The sequence below is a fragment of the Staurois parvus genome, unplaced genomic scaffold, assembly GCF_062004578.1.
Source record: "Staurois parvus isolate SC_StPar_1 unplaced genomic scaffold, SC_StPar_1.0 ptg000095l, whole genome shotgun sequence".
Taxonomy (NCBI): domain Eukaryota; kingdom Metazoa; phylum Chordata; class Amphibia; order Anura; family Ranidae; genus Staurois; species Staurois parvus.
The window spans coordinates 7,864,856-7,887,682 of record NW_028317891.1 but is presented as its reverse complement, the minus strand read 5'-3'; positions in this window follow the sequence as shown (position 1 = coordinate 7,887,682).

Here is a 22,827-nt window from a genome sequence, read left to right as displayed (position 1 = left end):
CCGGAGAGACTGGATATAGTGAATGCAGGGTCCGGGGAGACCAGATATAGTGAATGCGGGGTCCGGGGAGACCAGATATAGTGAATGCAGGGTCTGCGGAGAGCGGATATAGTGAATGCAGGGTCTGGGGAGACCAGATATAGTGAATGCAGGGTCCGGTGAGAACAGATATTGTGAATGCAGGGTCCGGGGAGACCAGATATAGTGAATGCAGGGTCCGGGGAGACCAGATATAGTGAATGCAGGGTCCTGGGAGACCAGATATAGTGAATGCAGGGTCTGGGGAGACCAGATATAGTGAATGCAGGGTCCTGGGAGAACAGATATAGTGAAAGCAGGGTCCTGGGAGACCGGATATAGTGAATTCAGGGTCCTGGGAGACCAGATATAGTGAATGCAGGGTCCAGGGACACCGGATATAGTGAATGCAGGGTCCAGGGAGACCAGATATAGTGAATGCAGGGTCCTGGGAGACCAGATATAGTGAATGCAGGGTCCGGGAAGACCGGATATAGTGAATGTAGGGTCCGGGTAGACCGGATATAGTGAATGTACGGTCCGGGGAGACCGGATATAGTGAATGCAGGGTCCGGGCAGACCAGCTATAGAGAATGCAGTGTCCGGGGAGACCAGATATAGTGAATGCAGGGTCCTGGGAGACCAGATATAGTGAATGCAGGGTCCAGGGACACCAGATATAGTGAATGCAGGGTCTGGGGAGAGCAGATATAGTGAATGCAAGGTCCTGAGAGACCGGATATAGAGAATGCAGTGTCCGGGGAGACCGGATATAGTGAATGCAGGGTCCGGGAAGACCGGATATAGTGAATGTAGGGTCCTGGGAGACCAGATATAGTGAATGCAGGGCCTGGGAGACCAGATATAGTGAATGCAGGGTCCAGGGAGAGCAGATATAGAGAATGCAGGGTCCGGGGAGACCGGATATAGTGAATGTAGGGTCCAGGGAGACCGGATATAGTGAATGCAGGGTCCGGGCAGACCAGCTATAGAGAATGCAGTGTCCGGGGAGACCAGATATAGTGAATGCAGGGTCCGGGGAGACCAGATATAGTGAATGCAGGGTCTGGGGAGACCAGATATAGTGAATGCAGGGTCCTGGGAGACCAGATATAGTGCATGCAGGGTCTGGGGAGACAGGATATAGTTGCTATGGTAATGGAGGTCAGCTAGCCCACATCATGGCAATGCATTACTCTGATGTGGGGCAATCCAGAGCATTTAGAAAATCCACCTCTTCCAGGTTCCTTCCACCACCTGCCCTCTGCTATGCTGCTGGAGCCAAAAGGTAGGGCCCCGATGTAAGGGGATTGTGTGGTGATTGAAGGACTCTGATGTAATGAAGGGACTCTAGAGTGATGGGGAGACTCTGATGTGAAGAAGGGGTTGTGGTGATGGGAAGACTCTGATGTGATGTGGGGACTCTAATGTTAGGTGGCACAAATGTAATAGCTGGGCTCATGTATAGGGGGCCTCTGATGTATATGGGTAACTCTCATGTCATGGGGGTGTCTCATACATGGGGGAGCCTCTGATGTGAAGAGGTGAAACTGATGTAAGGGGGGGACAAATAGTAACGCACTACATGGTATATAAGGGTGCCTAAGCAGTGAGACTTGGTGAAGTCACTACTGTGTTGCTTATTGTTCTCCTTGCTGGAGGCTCTGCCATAAGCATGCAAAGCCTTGCCTCTTCCAAAATGGCCAACTCCGGTGCAGAGCAAGGCATGGTAAGTCAGTTAAAGATCAGCTTCTGGGAGACCACAGCCAACACTGGAGACTAATCCTTTGCCCACTGCTTTCCTGTTTTTGGTCACAACTTCCAGAGTTCAGTGTCTCTTCAATTTGGGCAGCATGGTGGCTAAATTGTTAGCACTTCTGCCTGGCAGTACTAAGGTCATTGGTTCAAATCACAATCATGGCACCACCTTCCTGGAGTTTGCATGTTCTCCCTGTGCCTGCGTGGGTTTCCTCGAGGTACTCCTCCCACACTCCAAAGACATGCTGGTAGGTTAATCCTGTCTAAATTGGCCCTAGTATGTGTATGTATGAATGTGAGTTAGGGACCTTAGATTGTACACCCCTTGAGGGTTAGGGACTGATGTGAATGTACAGTATATATATACAAACACATGTAAAGTGCTGTGTAAATTGACGGCGCTATATAAGTACCTGAAATAAATAAAAATAAAATGTTACTTTCTCCATTGACTCAATTGCATTTTGCCAAAATATTCCAATTTTTGCTGAAATTTCATAGACACAACAACTTCTGATTTTGCTCACTCCTAATCTTTATGCAAGATGCAGTTTACATACAATTTAACCTCAAAATTTAGATAAAATCTAATTTTTTTCACTTTGGATACTGTAGGTAGCAGTTAAATCCCTGTCAGGTTTGTTTTTGCCAATTGTGTCCCTTTGAAGAGCTCCTCCTTTACATTCTGTGCTGCAGACACAAAGGAAAATAGGAGACTATTGCCATAAATTGTTCTGTCCCATAGGAACATTTCCTCTCTGTGAGTGAATCTTTCCAAAGGGAACACAGACAGCAATTAAATAAAAATGACGGGTTCAAATCCCTCTCCTGTGTGAGGAGAAGCTCACTAGATAGAGCCAGGAGGAAGTTGGTGGCAAAGAGTCCAGCCAGGCCCGGACTGGTCATAGGGCACACTGGGCATTTTCCCAGTAGGCTGGGCTCACCAGTCTTTAAAAGAATGGTCTATTGATGACCGGGACGTACAGCAGGAGGTAAGCAGCGACTATGGTCTGGACAGAGCTAACACAGACCGCGGCTGCCGCACACCTCCCGCTGTGCGGCTATGCCCAAAGCAGAACTGACAGGAGGAGTGGCAGTGACGGGTCCAGTGACAGGCAGGAAGCAGCACTGAGGACTCACAGACACCTCCCCAGCCTCCCGTTGCACACAGTCGCACTGAAGGGCAACAGTGGTCTCTCTCCTTCTCCTGTCAGCACCAAAGGACAGCTTGACAGTGGATTGACTGTCTCTTTTCTGGGTGAGCTGTCTCTTTGCTGGATGGGCTGTCTCTTTGCTGGATAAGCTGTGTCTTTTCTGTACAAGCTGTGTCTTTGCTGGGCAGGATGTCTCTTTGCTGGATGGGCTGTCTCTTTGCTTGATGAGCTGTCTCTTTGCTGGACGGACTGTCTCCTTGCTGGATGGGCTGTCTTTTTGCTAGTTGGGATGTTTCTTTGCTATATGGTGATGTCTGTTTGCTGGATTGAGCTGTCTCTTTGCTACATAGGGATGTCTCTTTGTTGGATTGGGATGTCTCCTTGCTGGATTGGTCCATGCCTTCGAATATATAGGGGGCACTGTGATTAGATCTCTAGGGGCACTGTAATGTAAAGGGATACTATGAAATAAAGGGGACTGCACTGTAAAGGAGCACTGTAATCCATACAGTGCCCCTTTACAGTGCAGTCCACTTTATATCACAGTGCTACTTTACTGTACATTGCGGAGGACCGACTCCGGGACTCCTTGAATATTCCATCACCAACTGCCCCACCAGTCTAAAATGCCTGGGCCTATTTTTTGTTCCAGTCCGGGCCTGAGTCCAGCTATCTTATTGTGGTGTGAGTCTGCATTGCCCCCACTAGGAAGAGCCTGGTGGATATCGGCGGGAGGCAACTGATGGTCCTGTGGTTTTGTGAGTAAATAACCCATTGTTGAAGAGATGGGCTGAACATCCCTCTGTTTGGTTCGAACCTACCAAAAGTTCAACAATTTACTGAGCGGTATCCTACCGCATCTGAGTATTCAGTAAGATACTGCTCAGTTACTAAAATAACTGTGAAACATCCATTCATGTTTCAGCTGTCAGCGGGGTTCCCCAATAACAGCTGAATGTCCAAAAATTGCCACCATTGCCCGACAATTTAAAAAGAAAAAATGGTATAGGGTCCCCCCTCCAATCTATACTAAGCCCTTTGGGTCTTTTTAAAAATTCGGGTATTTTTTAAAAAAGTTTGCGTGGGGGTGTCCTCCAAAATCCATACCAGACCCTTATCCGAGCATGCAGTCAGGTAGGTCAGAAAAGGTGGGGCGAGCAAGTGCCTCCCCCTCCTGAACCATACCAGGCCACATGCCCTCAATATGGGGGGTGCTTTGGGGCAGGGGGTTTCTCCCCCAAAATCACCTTGTCCCAATGTTGATGGGGACAAGGGCCTCTTCCACACAACCCTGGCCTTTGGTTGTGGGGGTCTGCAGGTGGGGCCTTATCAGAAGCTGGAAGCCCCTTTTAACAAGTGGGCCCCCAGATCCCGCTCCCCATGTAAATGAGTATAGGGTAAAAAAAGTGTAGTGTAAAAAAAAAACCCAGGAGACAGTCTTTGACAAATTCTTTATTAAAAATAAAAAAAATGTTCCCCGAAGTAGATCCAACGTCGATCACGATGCCCTCCTCCACTGCCGACCCAAAAAAAGAAAAAAAAAATCCTTTCCACTCTCGACGCTGACTCCCACCGTCTGACAGCTGCGCCGCAATGACAGTTCTTAAATAGGGTGATGACATTACAATGGGGAGAGATCACCCCTGCCCCCTTGTGACACCATCGTGCTGTGATTGACCACAGGTCAGGTGCAATGCTTTGGCCAATCACTATGCACTGTCAAAGTGCAGTGCATTGTGAGACGCGGCGGGCAAACAGCCCACAGAATGTCCTTACCGTTCGTTTGTTCAGCAAACACACGAATGGCCCGTGTTTAAGTCGAACATGCAGCCCATCACTATTTAAGAGTACAGATTATGTATCTTTTAAGGAGTACTAGTCACTGTCAATGTAGAGATCCTGAGGGATGTTCCTTATTGTACAAGTGCCGCTAGACAGTTGAGAAGTCCTCTAACTAACCATCAGCCGCCCGGCCAATGGCCGCTTGGCGGCCGCAAAAATGCACTTGATTTCCGGGTGGACGCCATATGGCGTACTCCCGCACATGTGCAGTTTTCGCGCTTGCAGAGCTGCGCAGCGGCGCGATCTGTCACCGGCCGTGTACCTCGGACACGGCCGATGACAGATCTGTGTACCGGCCCCATTGCCGGAACCATGTGACCTGCTGTGACCAATCACAGCATGTCACATGACAGTTGTATACAATGGATGGCTTCATTCATGCCATCCATTGTATACTAGTGCCTAGCTGTGAATGGTCACAGCGATCACATGCACATGTCATGTGATTAGCTGTGGCCAAATCACAGCTAAGCACAAAAAAAAAACAAAACCCTGAATGAATCGATGTCATTCAGGTAAATGCAGGCAAATTGTGTAAAAAAAAAAATAAACACTGATCACTTTCCCAAAGTAGCACAATATTACTGTGGTAACATTGTACTACTTTGGTCATAGTGAAATATGAAAAAAAATCTTAAAAAAAAAATGTAATAAAAAATTAAAAATAATAATTAAAAAAAAAAAAAAAAATTTTTTTCATACGGTCACCAGTGTCCCTGATCACCGCCATGCCAGTTATATGATGACGCTGTACTGCACTGGTGACCGTATGTTAAAAAAAAATAGTGAAAATAATTTGTTTAATTTTTTTATTTTCCGAAAAATTCTGACAAAAAAAAATACAACTTCAAAAAACTCGCCATTCCTCTTATGAAGTACGTCGGACTGTCTACTTTGCAAAAAGGGGTCATTTGGGGATATCTGTCCTGTCCTGACATTTGGGGGATATCTGTACTGTCCTGACATTTGGGGGATATCTGTACTGTTCTGACATTCTTGGACCTCAAGAAATTAGATTGGCTGTCAGTACTTCAAGATTGATCAATAATCAGATCTATACCATAGTTTGTGAACTCTATAACTTTCCTACAAACTAGGGTGGACTGACAACTCATGGGGCCCCCGGGCAATAGGGGATCATGGGGCCCCTGTGTCCTTGCCCAAACTCAAAAAAGCCTATGAAAAAGGTACCAGGGGCATCTCATGGGGCTCCCTACTGACCCTGGGCCCTCGGGCAGTGCCCGAGTTTCCAAATGGTCAGTCCGCCCCTGCCTACAAACTAAAAAATACATCCTAATTTGGGTTATTTTCACCAAAGACATGTAGCAGAATACAGCTTGGCCTAAATTTATGAAGAACAATTATTTATTTGTAAACTTTTAAAACAGAAACAAAGAAAAACGTGTTTTTTTTTTCCAAATTTTCGGTCTTTTTTTGTTAATTTAGCAAAAAATAAAAACCCCGGCGGTGATTAAATACCACCAAAAGAAAGCTCTAGTTCTGTGAAGAAAATGATAACATTTTAGTTTGGGTACAATGTTGTATGATCGTGTGAGAGCTGAAACCTGAAAAATGGCCTGGGCAGGAAGGTGTAAAAGTGCCCGGTATTGAATTGGTTAACAAGTTTTTCCGTTTATTGAGGTATCCCATGCTCCCTTAACTTATCAAGGTTCAACGTTCCCATTAAAAACTCAATGAGAAATCCCTAGACTGTCCTTTTGAGCCAGTGGAGGAATGAAGAAAGTGCTGTGTGTCTGCCTGTATGTGCTCCAAGGGCGAAATAGGACTAAATTCACCGGTGGCTCCAAAGAGGGTGCACTACATTTATGCTAGAACATTGTGTGCTGCAAACTGTCCATGTACATGAACCCTCATGGAGGAAGTGTGGAAATTGTTAATATTAACCCATGACCCTGGAAACATACTAGCTTTCATGCTGATCCAATGGCTTCATTACATTCAAAGCCACTGACTTGGAACACATACAAAGACCAGGAGTTCATATCTCACTCTAACTTTGAAGCATGCTTGTGCCAGGTCAGCATCTCAAAATACAAAAGCAAAGGAGAGCCATGCAGTTGTGAAGAAGTTCAGCAGCTACAGCTCCTGTATTTTTGTTGAGATTTGTTTCTTTTAATAGATTTCTCTAATACTAAGCTTACAAAATATCCTTGCGCCATGTGTTAGGCTTCTAAGGTAAATACAATGATGACCGAGGTAACCAGACGCAAGGATCTGACGGGTCTGGTGTCAAAGGACGTTCATGGCTTTGTAACACCAGGCATCAGAGCAGTTGCCCTGAATTCACCCCTGCTCAGTTGCGCACAGCGTGCTCCCCTGTCCTTTGCTTTCTTCACAACCAGCCATTGATCCCTGTGCAGCGAGATGGTAGTTGAAAGTTGAGCTGAATGGGTGAATAAAAAGTCTTTATACACTCCAAGTTTGAAGTTGTGTAACGTCTGTGAGCTTAAAACTCAGACGTGACTTGAAGGCTCCTTTTTCTTTCCGCATAAATGCCCTTTCTTTTTTCATTCCAAAGCCCCTTTCTTTTGTTGCTTTCTTTTGATCCATAAGAAAAAAAAATTCAAAGTAATAAAGGAAAACACTGTTCCACTCCGTGGATTTGCAATAGCAGCCAAGAACCAATCCACCCATAGTTGTAAGAATGGACCCTTAATAATCCGCCTACTTCCTATCTGCCTTTTTTTGGCTCTCAATTGTTAAAGTATAAATTAATAGGCAGCTGGCCGAGATGAAACAGACATAAAAATGATATATATGTAGGAAAGGAGAATGTCAGCAGCAGTCGTATTTTCTTTTTCATTGTGGCAGGGCAGGCTTCAGAGGGCTGCCCAATCACCCGAAACTTGAAGGCATTTGTTCTGTGGATTACCGTTTTAATCTAGTTTGGTATCAACAATCAATAGAGCATGGAGAGACGTGTGCAGAGGTGTTCTCGGGACGTTGGTTTTCACAAAGAATAAATGGCAAGTTCTTGTTTTGCCATAGATAAAGCCACAAGAGGCTCATTTTCCCACTAGGCATTGGGCTACGAGATATGCTGCAGTTGAGGAAGTTGACTTACAGTTGTGTGTCCTCATAGGTCACTTTTTCTGTACCATTCCCATCATTGGAGACCTTAAAGAGTTTTAGTGCTCTTGCTTGTCTGTACCCTTCAGCTTTTCCCATCAGTCATGCTTTCTTCCAGTGGCTGGAGCCTAGTGGCATGTTGCTAAGCTCCTTGCACACAGGTACCCAGTTAAGTTCCTCAGAAAAACATGAACTCTGTCGTAGCTTGGCTATCTGGTATTGACAGAACCAGGGTAGGGTCTAGAGGGCTCCGTGCCATTCCAGCTCTGGTACTTTCAGGTTGTACAGATTGCTGGAGGCTCTAAAACCATCAAAAACACATACGGATTGTGGAATATGGATTGTAACGTTAGAATTATTACCAAATCCGTTAGAATTGTTTTCAAATCCATTTGAATTATTTTCTAATCTGTTTGAAATTTCGAATTCGGTCAAATTTAAATAAACAAAAGGAATTCCGAAAAATAAAGTTTAACTAATTGAACAAAATGAAATTAGTCAAATAGTCAATCAAAAAGAAACAAAACAAAACAAAGTTTTTCATTTTACACAAGTCTAGTACAGATTTTTCAGTACAGACCTCCCTCTCCAGTACAGACCCCCCTCCTCAGTTCAGGCCCTTCAGGACCATCACTGCTCTCCAGTATAGATTCCACAGCACAGACCCCCCAGTACAGACCCTTCAGGACATTCACCCCTCTCCAGTATAGATAACACAGCACAGACCCCTCAGGACAGTAACCCCTCAGCAGTATAGATTCCCCAGCACAAATCCCCCGTACAGACCCGTCAGGACAGTCACCCCTCTCTAGTATAGATTCCCCAGCACAGACCCCCAGTACAGACCCCTCAGGGCAGTCACCCCTCTCCAGTAAAGATTCCCCAGCACAGACCCCCAGTACAGACCCCTCAGGGCAGTCACCCCTTTCCAGTATAGATTCCACAGCACAGACCCCTCAGGACAGTCACCCCTCTCCAGTATAGATTCCCCAGCAAAGACCCCCAGTATAGACCCCTCAGGATAGTCACCCCTCTCCAGTATAGATTCTACAGCACAGACCACAAAGTACAAACCCCTCAGGAAAGTAACCCCTCTCTAGAATAGATTTCCCAGCACAAACCCCCCAGTACAGACCCCTCAGGACAGTCACCCCTCTTCAGAATAGATTCCCCAGCACAGCCCCCCCAGTGCAGACCCCTCGGGACAGTCACCCCACTCAAGTATAGATTTCACAGCACAGACCTTCAGTACAGACCCCTCACGGCACTCATCCTTCTCCAGTATAGATGCCACAGCCCAGACCCCCAGTACAGACCCCTCAGGACAGTCAGCCCTCTTCAGTATAGATTCCCCAGTACAAACCTCTACAACAGAGCCCTCAGGACAGTCACCCCTCTCTAGTATAGATTCCCCAGCACAGACCCCCAGTACAGACCCCTCAGGGAAGTCACCCCTCTCTAGTATAGATTCCCCAGCACAGACCCCAAGTACAGACCCCTCAGGAAAGTCACCCCTCTCCAGTATAGATTCTACAGCACAGACCACAAGGTACAGACCCTTAAGGACAGTAACCCTTCTCCAGTATAGATTTCCCCAGAACAAACCTCCAGTACAGACCCCTCAGGACAGTCACACCTCTCCAGTATAGATTCCCCAGCAGAGACCACCAGTACAGACGCTTCAGGATGGTCACCCCTCTCCAGTATAGATTCCCCATTACAGACCCCCAGCACAGACCCCTCAGAATAGTCACCCCTCTCCAGTATAGATTTTCCAGCACAGACCCCTCAGGACAGTCACCCCTCTCCAGTATAGATTCCCCAGAACAGACACCCCAGTACAGACCCCTCAGGACAGTCCCCCCTCTCCAGTATAGATTCCCCAGCACAGACCCCCAGTACAGACCCCTCAGAACAGTCACCCCTCTCCAGTATAGACTCCCCAGCACAGACCTCCTGTACAGACCCTTAAGGATAGTCACCCCTCTCCAGTATAGATGCTACAGCACAGCCCCCCCCCCCCAGTACATACCCCTCTGGACAGTCACCCCTCTCCAGTATAGATTCCACAGCACAGACACCCAGTACAGACCCCTTAGGAGAGTCACCACTCTCCAGTATAGATTTCTTAGCACAAACCCCCAGTACAGACCCCTCAGGACAGTCACTCCTCTCCAGTATAGATTTCACAGTACAGACCCCTCAGGACAGTCACCCCTCTTCAGTATAGATTCCCCATTGCAGACCCCTCAGTACAGACCCCTCAGGACAGTCACCCCTCTCCAGTATAGATTCCCCATTACAGACCCCAAGTATGGACCCCTCAGGACAGTTTCCCCTCTCCAGTATAGATTCCACAGCACAGACCCCAAGGTAAAGTCCCCTTAGGACAGTCTCCCCTCTCCAGTATAGATTTCCCAGTACAAACCCCCAGTACAGACCGCTCAGGACAGTAACCCCTCTCCAGTATTTATTCCACAGCACAGACCCCCAGTACAGGTCTGTCAGGACAGTCACCCCTCTCCAGTATAGATTCCCAGCACAGACCCCCAGTACAGACCCCTCAGGACAGTCACCCCTCTCCAGTATAGATTCCCTAGTACAGACCCCCAGTATGGACCCCTCACGACAGTTTCCCCTCTCCAGTATAGATTCCACAGCACAGACCCCAAGGTAAAGTCCCCTCAGGACAGTCTCCCCACTCCAGTATAGATTCCCCAGCACAGACCCCCATTACAGACCCCTCAGGACAGTCACCCCTCTCCAGCATAGATTCCCCAGCACATACCCCCAGTACAGACCCCTCAGGAAAGTCACCCCTCTCCAGTATATATTCCCCAGCACAAATCCCCAGTGTAGACTCCTCAGGACAGTCACCCCTCTCCAGTATATTTTTCTCATTACAGAGCACCAGTTTCCCCTCTCCAGTATAGATTCCACAGCACAGACCCCTCAGGACAGTCACCCCTCTGCAGTATAGATTCCTCAGGACAGACCCCCAGTATAGACCCCTCAGGACAGTCACCCTTCTCCTGTATAGATTCCCCAGCACAGACCCCCAGTGCAGACCCCTCAGGACAGTCACCCCTCTTCAGTATACATTCCCCAGTACAAGCCCCAGTACAGACCCCTCAGGACATTCACCCCTCCCCAGTATAGATTCTCCAGCAAAGACCCCCATTATAGACCCATCAGGACAGTCACCCCTCTCCAGTATAGATTCCCCAGCACAGACGCCTAGTACAGACCTCTCAGGACAGTCACCTCTCCCCAGTATAGATTCCACAGCACAGACCCCAAAGTACAGACCCCTCAGGACAGTAACCCCTCTCCAGTATAGATTCCACAGCACAGACCCCCCAGTACAGACTCCTCAGGACAGTAACCCCTCTCCAGTATAGATTCCACAGCACAGACCACCAGTATAGACCCCACAGGACAGTCACTCCTCTGCTGGATAGATTCCTCAGCACAGACCCCCCAGTACAGACTCTTCAGGACAGTCACCCCTCTCCAGTATAGATTCCCCATTACAGACCCCAAGTGCAGACCCCTCTGGACAGTCACCCCTCTCCAGTATAGATTCCCCATTACAGACCCCCAAGTGCAGACCCCTCAGGACAGTCACCCCTCTCCAGTATAGATTTCCCAGCCCAGACCCCAAGTACAGACCCCTCAGGACAGTCACCCATCTCCAGTATAGATTTCCCAGCCCAGACCCCAAGTACAGACCCCTCAGGACAGTCACCCAACTCCAGTATAGATTTCCCAGCACAGAATCCCCAGTACAGACCCCTCAGGACAGTCACCCCTCTCCATTATGGATTCCCAGAACAGACCCCCCAGTACAGACCCCACAGGACAGTCACCCCTCTGCTGTATAGATTCCTCAGCACAGACCCCCAGTACAGACTCCTCAGGACAGTCACTCCTCTCCAGTATAGATTCCCCAGTAAAATCCACTATGCTTATGGATGGCATTAGGAGTCCAATGCAGATTTAAAAATAAAATAACAAAAAAACACAAAATAGATCTAAAGGGGTTAACATTACCTTTTAAGTAATTATTTTATACCAACTATATTCCAAAAACAGCAGAAACAGATAAAACGAAAACTTTGTGATGGTGGCTGCAGAAAGGCAGTATTCACTATAATGAAACATCTGACATATAACGTGGGAGTTCTGCATTAAATAAAAGCAATACTGATTATCAAAGTGATTGGTGTAGCATTGTAGAAACTCTGTGCCCGGACCCTTCAGAGCCATGTTTTATGTCCATACAATCACTGGTCTGTTCTAGGCTTTGCTGTAGTTCCCTGTGACAGATTCCCATTATGCTACTAACTCGCCGAGTTCTGAAAATCCTGCTGAGGACGCCATTAACAGCTGCATACAAATTGTCTCTGACATAAAAAAGGGCTCCTTTTTTTCAATTTCTTTTAACTTTCCTTTGTTTTCCTTTAATTTACTAAGACATTAAGCGGCTCAAGTCGGAGAACAGATAAAGCTGAGGTTTACAAACATCTCCAAATGAGGCTCATTTGCTTGATGCGGATATAGTTTTCTCGCTTAATCCGCACGTTTGCTCTGGTCTCTTAGTGTCAGTTTTTTCTCAATTAGCGGGTAGCATTAGGCGGTAGGTGTGACGAAGCAAAGAAAGAGACTGAATGATATGTTAAAGATCATTGGGTCATAAAGAATCCTAATCTTCGGAAATACTTTAAAGACAAACGTTCCTCAGGAGGAGTATGATTTTTAGAAAAAGAATGTGCAGTTTTGGACACATAAGGTGCATTGGTGAACCAGGAGTGGACTGACAACTCATGGGGCCCCCGGGCAATAGGGGATCATGGGGCCCCCGTGTCAAAGCACACCCTAAAAAGTCTATAAAAAAGGTAACAAGGGTATTTCATGGGGCCCCCTACTGACCCCAGGCTCTCGGGCAGTGCCCGAGTGCTCGAATGGTCAGTCCGCGCCTGTGGTGAACTTGGATCCTCATGACCCAGTCAACCTTCTGTTACCATGCTAGACCATCCTGAACACTACCATACCGTTCGAAAATAACCAGATCTTACTTGAAATGGGTTTAAATGGAAATATAAACCTGTTTCTTTTACAAAATTAATTCAAATACAAATGCATTTCTTTTAAAAAAACAATAAAACTTGAAGTAGATTAGGTTACAGCTCTTTGAAGGCACTAAGGACAATCATAATCTCTGTATCTGCAGAACCACTTACCCATTTTAGGCCCACAGTGGCAACACACCTGTAGACAGATGGTAGAGCAGGTTCCTCTTTAATGTGCCTCCTCTCCCTGGGAGAAGGTGGAGAGTCTAAGCAGGACCAGCGAGGGAGGTGGGTGAGGCTGCAGAGGAAGGAGAAGGAGCAACATCCATGTGCTGCGCTTCTGCTCTCATCCTTCTAGGGGAGGGCAGGGTGCCCTGGGATTCCCCATTTGAACCCCAAGAGAGAAGGAGAGACAGCTACAGTTAGTCAGTGCAGGCCCAGAGAAAGACTTTGGGAATTAGTCCACCCCTTGGCCCCTCCCCTTCTTGGCCTAGGAAGAATAGCAGGTTTACAGGGAATGAGAACCCATCCACAGAGACATGAGCAGCCACTGGCAGGGCCTGGGACCAAGTGTTCCTTACTGTGTTGGAACTGTATTGGAGTTTGTAACCCACGAAGAGCTGTGTCAGTAACTAGGGCTTTCAGGTAAAGAATGTTAACTACATCCAGCCTTGTGATGCCTTTATTCGATAATCATGGTGCTCTGAATTCTACTTGTGTCCCTTGGCTGTTGGGCCTGAGAAGGTAGGCCAGCGTATGGAACCCCTAAGAGTGAGGGGGTGAAGCCGTGCGACCAGGAGGATGGAAAGGGGGTAAGCCTCTGCCCACCACCCACACGTCAGGGAGAGCCTTGGGCACAGGTGTTGTAGTGCCCTGAAGGTCATTTTTACGTCGAGGGTCAGCTCGGCTGCTCACTATGGCCACGCGGAAGGCAGACCTCCACCTGCCAACACACTACCTAGGGGACAATCTTACATCCTGATTCATAAAATCACAGGTCACTTCCAGTTGACCATAATGAAATAGTGGCTGCTGTACTGAAGATGGGTTCCCAATCATTTCATGCTATCACCGATCTGACCCACTTCAAAGACTCCAAACTACCACAGTGCTCAAGCATAAACCCTCACGCTTATTTGCCCCTCCAAACCCTAAAAGCTTTCTTGATGCTGTTCTGTAGCCCAAGAAACCACATGTTGGTCCCAGTTGCATTAAGATGCACCCCATCCCCATATTGCCAAGTGTCAACCTCCAACTCCTGATATCTAAAGATCAAACCACTGTTCCGAATTACTAACCTCTTTCATAACTTATAAGGGACAGGAATTGTGGGCCACAATATCAAACCAAAACAAATGGAACAGTGAAAGGAAAAAAATCAAACTGTATGTCTTGAATGAGCTTCCCCATGGACCAGATACCTAAAGTGTTCCCATCCACATGCGGCACTTAAATTGTCAAGAGACCTATCAAAGCAGAAAAAAACAATACACCTCGGGCTTCACCCATACCATCCTGGGTATCCTGACCCATCTCACAGTTACCATGTTCCACAGAAGGCCGAGTTGTCTGCTATTGGGTCCAAATGTCAACTTGACATGCACCCCAGAACACTTAGAAGTGTCCCAAAATCTAGATGGGACAAGCAGTATCCCTCTAACAAAAAGCAATATGCACAGTACTATATCCTTATGGTCAAAACCTTGGACTGTGGTAAACTAAAGTGCTATAGAGAAACAAGAGCAGTAATCCAGATCCTAGCTAAGGCCTACCAAATAAAGGATAAGGGTCCTTTCACATGGGCGTTCTCTTTTTTTCATCGGTTCTGTCACGTTTTTTCCAAGAAAAAATGGATCAGTTCACATCAGTTTTACATCAGTTTACATCAGTTCACATCAGTTTTTCATCAGTTCACATCAGTTTTCATTAGTTTTTCATCAGTTTACATTTGTTTTTCGTCCATTTTTGTCCATGTTTCATCTGTTTACATCTGTTTTTCAACTGTTTACATCCGTTTTTGTCTATTTACATACTTTTACCATTTTTCATCCGTTTACATTCATTTTCGTCCATTTACATCCATTTTTTAGCCGCTCTGTTTTTTTTTTTCAATAGAAGAAAAATAGGGTTTTCTTCCATTCAAAAAAGTATGTTAACAGATGTGGACATTAACAGATGTAAACAAATGATCATCCGTTTACATCCGCTAGTACATATAAATACATGAGTGTCTGTTTTTCATTAGTAAACTGACAGATGAAAAAGGGACATATGGAACACCCGTGTGAAAGGGGCCTAAGGTACATTTTTATATCTATTGGACTTATTCCTCCTAATGTGATTTATCGCAGCAGCTCCATAGGTTGAATACATTTGGTCACATTTAGGACACACTGGTCTTCCTTAGAATGTTCAAGTCATAAGCTACTAGAACTGACCTTGATGATCCCCTCCTTTACCAAAAGGGTCCCATTTTGTCAATTAGAAGGACCAACTATGTCAGGGGTGTCCAAACTTTTTTCAAAGAGGGCCAGATTGGATGAAGTGAACATGGTGGAGGGCCGAACATTTTTCCGAACATTCTTTGAACCATTACAATTAAATGCAAATAAATTATTTTATGCCAAGTTAATTGCAAACGACATACTTTTCATTTCATAACATTAAGATCAACTGACAGCTGAGTTTTCACAATGTATTGAAAATAAATTTAAAAACTTACCTGCACTAATGTGAAGGGTGAAAAAGGCAGCTGGAGCTGAAGTCTCTGCTCGGCAGCCGGGAGGGGAAGAGAAACACACTTCACGCTGGAAGCCCGGCCCTGACGTCACCGCCCTCTGTCGCTCCCAGCGCGGCGCAGTCACGCATGCGCACTGCTCTCAAGCAGAAGACTGTCTGCCACAGAAGGGAGGGCTGTGCGACAGCCGCATTTACACAGACCAGGGAGAACGCGCCGCAGTCAGGCATGCGCACTGCCCTCTGCTCTCAAGCAGAAGACTGTCTGCCATAGAAGGGAGGGCCGTGGGAGGGCCACATTACACAGAGCAGGGAGGGCTGTTGGAGGGCCGTATTAAACCAACCCCCGAGCCGTAAATGGCCCGCGGGCCGGACTTTGGACATGCCTGAACTTTGTAATTCACATGCAGAGCTCCCAAGGTGACAACTTTAAATTTTGCCTTGAATAAAGTTGCCTGTTAACCAGAAATATCAACTGGGCTTAAATATTACTCAAAATTGCAAATGATGCAGGGAGGTGAAAATTTGGATTCCTTGGACCCATCCTATATCATTTTTAACCACTTGTCTACTGGACACTTTCACCCCCTTCCTGTCCGGACACTTTCACCCCCTTCCTGTCCAGGCCAATTTTCAGCTTTCAGTGCTGTCACACTTTGAATGACAATTGCACGGTCATGCAACACTGTACCCATATGAAGTTTTTATCACACAAATAGAGAAATTATGAGGCTGCACTGATGGGAACTAATGAGGCTGCATTGATGGGCACTGATGAGGATACACCGATAGGCTGCACTGATGGAGCTGCAATGATAATCAAGGCACTGATGAGGCTGCATTGATGGACACTGATAGGCTACACTGATGAAATGGCACTGGTGGACATTGATGAGGAGGCACCAGGGGAGGACTGACCATTTGGAAACTCGGGCACTGCCCGAGGGCCTGGGGTCAGTAGGGGGCCCCATGTGATGCCCCTGGTACCTTTTTCATAGGCTTTTTTGAGTTTGGGCAAGGACACAGGGGCCCCATGATCCCCTATTGCCCAGGGGCCCCATGAGTTGTCAGTCCGCTCCTGGGAGGCACTGATGAGGCTGCACTGATAAGCACTGATGAGGCAGCACTGGTGGGCATTGATGAGGCTGCACTGATATGCTATACTTATGGACACTAACAGGCAGCACTGATGGGCACAAATTGCCAGCACTGATGAGGCAGCACTGGTGGGCATTGATGAGGTTGCACTGATATGCAATACTGATGGGCACTAACAGGCAGCACTGATGGGCACAAATTGCCAGCACTGATGGGCAGCACTGATAATCAGGGCTCTGATAATCAGGTCCCTGATTATCAGTGTTGTTGAATCATTTCACAGTTGCCGGTTATCGGCAGTACTTTCCTCATCCTGTGACAGCGTGAGGAAAGTACGTCCAATAAACGGCAAGTGCGTTTACATGGTGATCAGCTGTGATTGGGCACAGCTAATCACATGGTAAAAGGCATCTGTGATTGGCCCTTTTCTGTTTCATGTGATCAACTGTGTCCGAAAGACACAGCAATCACAGCCAGTGCCGAGTGCGCACCGGGGAGGCACGTTCTGGGAGGACATCATGGGGTTTATTTACTAAAGCTGGAGAGTCCAAAATCAGACTCCCTTCTGCATAGAAACCAATCAGCTTCTAACCTCAGTTTGTTCAATGAAGCTTTGGCAATGAAACCTGAAAGCTGATTGGTTTCTATGCAGAAGGGAGTCTGATTTTGGATTCTCCAACTTTAGTAAATAAACCCCCATATGACGCCCTCCCAGAACTGGATGACCATGCTGTAACCGTCATTCGGCTACAGCGCGGTCAAGAAGTGGTTAACGCTTCCCAAACTTTCAGTTTTGTCATGTAGTCCTTATACCCTGACAACTTGAATTAAAATGACAAGCTGCCAGCCTGTCGTCTATGGAGGACACCAAGACATTTTTATCGAATTTGCAAATAGCAAAATGAAGACTTTCTAGTCTGTTCTCACAATACCACCTCACACCATATTCAACAAGTCAAACCATCCCTTCCATTCCATAGAACAGTAAGACCGAACAATCGCTGATCTCCAGAGTAGTCCTGCGGTGGCTTCAAAGCAAGCCTTCAGAGCCACAAAGAACAAGGAACCCAATGTGCCTCCACTCCTGACACCAACACAGGAGCTTGTCCCATTGAATCCAAGAACAAAACAAAGGCTAATGTGTTAGAAATCCCAGGTAGCTGAATTATATGAATAAACGTATCCAACTGTAGACAGCCTAGCATCAAATGCTGCAGGAGCCTGATGACCAGTGAGGACAACCCAGAAATGTTGTTGATCACCATCACAACCCCAATATTGTCACTATTAAATGACGTCTTTTTACTGCAAAAGGACTCATCCCAAATTTCCAATGACAGAATGACTGCAATACCGCCGGATAGACTGACTTTGGCACCATTGTCACTATTTGCACCTTTTTTTCTTCAGGATATCTGTTATCGCTTTTCATCATTGGTTTCAGCACTAAGTTTTGTTGCTTATTTGCACACGTATATCATGTACATTTTACTATCAATTTTATTATTCAATTTTTAGCGCTGCATATTTTATGTTCATGTATTTTATGAGGAGGTCTTTGAGGTTTCGCCTTTTATGCTAGCAGCTTCTTATCACTCACCAATATCTGTTCCACCCAGCACTCGTTTACAACCTTTTATTCGCTCCAGGTTATGTTTCCAACACCATCGTAGTTGTGCCGCCTTCTACCTTCATGCAGTGCATTAACACCAGTTGTGCTCTCACCTCCTTTGTATGACCTCTATATTACAGTAGGTCCTACATAGTGTTTTCCCCTTTAAATATAGCAGGGTCCCTAGATAGAAACATAGAAAAGTGACGGCAGAAAAAGACTGAGTGGTCCATTGCATCCATCCATTTTTTTTTGTTTGTTTGTTTTTGTGGGTTTGTTTGTTTTTTTTTTCATTTTTTTTCGTTAGATCACTGCTTCTTGTATCTCTCCTCATTCCCCTCCTTCGTTCCTCAGGGCCAAAAGCATAGAAAAAGACAAAAACTCCAATAGTGCTTTACAGTTTAAAAACACTTTATTACAGACAAAACCCAGTAAAAGCATTTGCATTATATACTGTATTGCACTTTACATCCATGCACTTAGATGACAAATCTTCACACCATATACACAGAAGCATCCGTGTCTCATGCACAGTCATAAAAAAACTCCTCACTTCTGGGTACATGATGTGCGTGAAGACAACACCAAAAGCTCTGCCCCAATGCTTTTTATCACTTTGTTATATTATTTCCTCAGGAGGTTCCTGCGGAAGATTCATGAAATGAGTGCTAAACATGGGCAAAGTATTAGGTGACGTCATTGTGCACATTGTACCCAGAAGTTAGGAGTTTTTCATGATTGTGCATGAGCTCTCACATTATATCTGTGCACTTAGATGGCAAAGCTTAGCACCATATACACAGGGACATCCATGGCTCATGCACAATCATAAAAAACACCTTACTTCGGGATACATGATGTGCGCAATGATGTCACCCAAAGCTCCACTCCAACGTGTTTCATCACTCGGTCATGTGACTTCCTCTGGGGGATCCTGTGGAAGATTCATGAAATGAGTGCTAAACATGGGCAAAGTATTAGGTGACGTCATTGCGCACATTGTACCCAAAAGTTAGGAGTTTTTCATAATTGTGCATGAGCACTCACATTATATCTGTGCACTTAGATGGCAAAGCTTCACACCATATACACAGGGACATCCATGGCTCATGCACAATCATAAAAAAAGCCTTACTTCGGGATACACGATGTGCGCAATGACGTCACCCAAAGCTCCACTCCAACATGTTTCATCACTCGGTCACGTGACTTCCTCTGGGGGATCCTGCAGAAGATTCATGAAATGAGTGCCAAACATCTAAATCATCTCCGTATGTCTGAGTTCAGTGCATGTAATACCTTGGCATCTTTGCACTGGGAGACGCTGCTGACAGCCATTGGCAACACATTCTGCCCATCTTAGATTGTACGCCCCTTGAGGTTCAGGGACTGATGTGAATGTACAATATACAGTTGTGTTCAAAATAATAGCAGTGTGTTGAAAAAAGTGAATAAAGCTCAAAATCTGGCCACTCCATAACGTCAATCTTGTTGGTCTGGAACCAAGATGTTGCACCTTTACTGGTGTGTTTGGGGTCGTTGTATTGTTGGAACACCCATTTCAAGGGCATTTCCTCTTCAGCATAAGGCAGCATGACCTCTTCAAGTATTCTGATGTATTCAAACTGATCCATGATCCCTGGTATGCGATAAATAGGCCCAACACCGTAGTATGAGAAACATCCCCATATCATGATGCTTGCACCACCATGCTTCACTGTCTTCACAGTGTACTGTGGCTTGAATTCAGTGTTTGGGGGTCGTCTGACAAACTGTCTCCACCCACTAGACCCAAAAAGAACAATCTTACTTTCATCAGTCCACAAAATGTTGCGCCATTTCTCTTTAGGCCGTCAATGTGCTCTTTGGCAGATTGTAACCTCTTCAGCACACGTCTTTTTTCCAACAGTGGGACTTTGCGGGGGCTTCTTGCAGATAGCTTGGCTTCACATAGGCGTCTTCTAATTGTAACAGTCCTCACAGGGAACGTCACACCTTCTTTCATCTTCCTGGAGCTGATTGTTGGCTGAGTCCGCGCCATTTTGGCTATTCTTCTATCCATTCCAATGGTAGTCTTTCGCTTTCTTCCACGTCTTTCAGGTTTTGGTTGCCATTTTAAAGCATTTGTGATCACTTTAGCTGAGCAGCCGATCATTTTCGGCACTTCTTTATATGTTTCCCCCTCTCCAATCAACTTTTTAATCAAGGTACGCTGTTCTTCTGAACAATGTCTGGAACGACCCATTTTCCTCAGAATTTCAGAGAGAAATGCACTGTAACCAGCATGTCCAACATTTGCTGCCTTCCTTCCTTAAATAAGGGCAATAATTGCCACCTGTTTTTCAAAGAATGAATGACCTCACTAATAGAACTCCACACTGCTATTATTTTGAACATGCCCCTTTCAATGAGTGATTCAATGACACAGAATCAGCTGCATGCATGTCATGACTGTTGGGTCTGCTACACCTGCAATAAATTATTTGCCATGTAGAAATATCATTTCCACCAAAAACAGGGATTGATCCGGTTAGTGATGTCTGACTGCTATTATTTTGAACACAACTGTATATGGAAAGCGCTGCGTAAATTGACGGCGCTATATAAGTACCTGCAATAAATAAATGTACATGATTCTGCAAAATAAAACTTTCTAAGCAAAAATTGCACCTAAATCAGTTGGAACCTTTTTTTTCCCCACTCATCGACTGGATCTCCAGTTTAAGCACCATTAGTAAGTTGTCATCTGGCAGGCAACAGTCCATCGAGCCCACCTGTCCATCATTTTTTTTACAATGGCGCGGCAGTAGGGAGGTTAAAAGCAATTGAGCACAATAACAGTAAGTATTGTATATTTTCTGAATAGAATGCATTTTTATTGTTTTCCTGATTTGCCTTAGTGTGAGGTTTTGCTGCCAATTCAGACACAATTAGAGGTCAGCAGAGCTCTTTCAATTCAACTTGCTTTTATGTAATAAATATGAGAGATAACGAGCCCCAGACACTGCTATAAGAAGTCAATGGTAACTTGTTTGCAAAATCTCTGAATGGTCTATAATATAATTGGCGTTTATGGCTTTCCATGACAACAATTATTCTGAGACAATGTTTGACCTTCCCTGATGTAATGTTTTAAAATACAGTCTCGCTAGGATCTGTTGATTCAGGTATGTGCTATGGCCAAGGTTTTGCTTTAAAGAAGATAAATGTATGGACTGTATTCTGTTTACCCTGAGGCTTCATCGAGAGTTTCAAATAGAACTAGATTATATAACAAAGTAGAACTTAAAAGAGATTGCAAAGCAATCACTAAAATGTCATATAACAAATATAACAGAAAAAAGATTCAAGTATTTTTTACAGGCATTTTTATGTATATTATGCTGGAAATTTATGCAGAGCTCTTACATATTGTAGCACCCTACTGGTGTAGCGTAGGCTGCTACGTAAAATTTAGTTGGCTCCTCTGTAATTAGTAGAGCAGGGGTTGATTATTTTGGGCTGCTCCGTGTCTCACAGGTTGGTGCTCTGATTACTTCCCCTTGTATCCTAGAGAATTCTAGACTTATAATGGAGGGAGAACAGAGTGGGCAGCCTGAATATTCACAGTATGGGACTCCAGCTAATTCCTGGGGAGGTGTGCCCAGTAGGTGGATGGAGAGCCCTTAAATAGTCCCAGGCCTGAGGTAGGAGGTGCAAAGTTCCTGGGTCCAATCCTGCTGGAGGAGACCCCTGTGCTAAAAGGAGTCATCAGGAAGGCGTGGAGGTCCCAGATAGTCTTAGCTGGGGGGCCCATTCACAAGCTTGAAGGCCTAGAATGAAGTTGGGTCTGGAGGAGCTCATTCAGGGCTTGTTCACACTTGGCTGTTTTACCAACGCTTGCCAAACGCCCCTATAGCGTTTGGCAATCGTTGGTCCGACGTTTGCGGAGCATTTTTTAACGCTCGGCAAACGCCGCATGCACGGTTTAGCGACGGTTGCTAGGCATTTGCCGAGCGTTAATAACGCCCCACAAACGCCTATAATACAGTTTGAGTGTTGTTACCGCTCCGCAAATGCCCCGCAACCGCGTCGCAACCGCACCGCAAACGCCAGCCGGGCATTTGCAGAGCGGCACCATAGACGAGAATAGGAGGGTTCAACGCCTCCTGACTCGACCAGAGGCGTCCGTTTTGCTGCGACGCAATGCGACGCGATGTAAACGCTCCTGTTAGAACAGCACCATGTGCTGTAATGTGCAGAATTGTCAGAGGCATTTGGGAAGTGGTAAAAACGCTTCCCAAACGCCTCTCTGCCACCTGCACACAACGCTAGTGTGAACGTAGCCTCAAGATAGCCAGGAGGAAGTTGGTGGGAAAGAGTCCTGCTGTTCTATAGTGGTGTGAGTCTACATCTCCCTCACTGAGAAGAGTCTGGTGGATATTGTCAGGAGGCAACCAATGGTCCT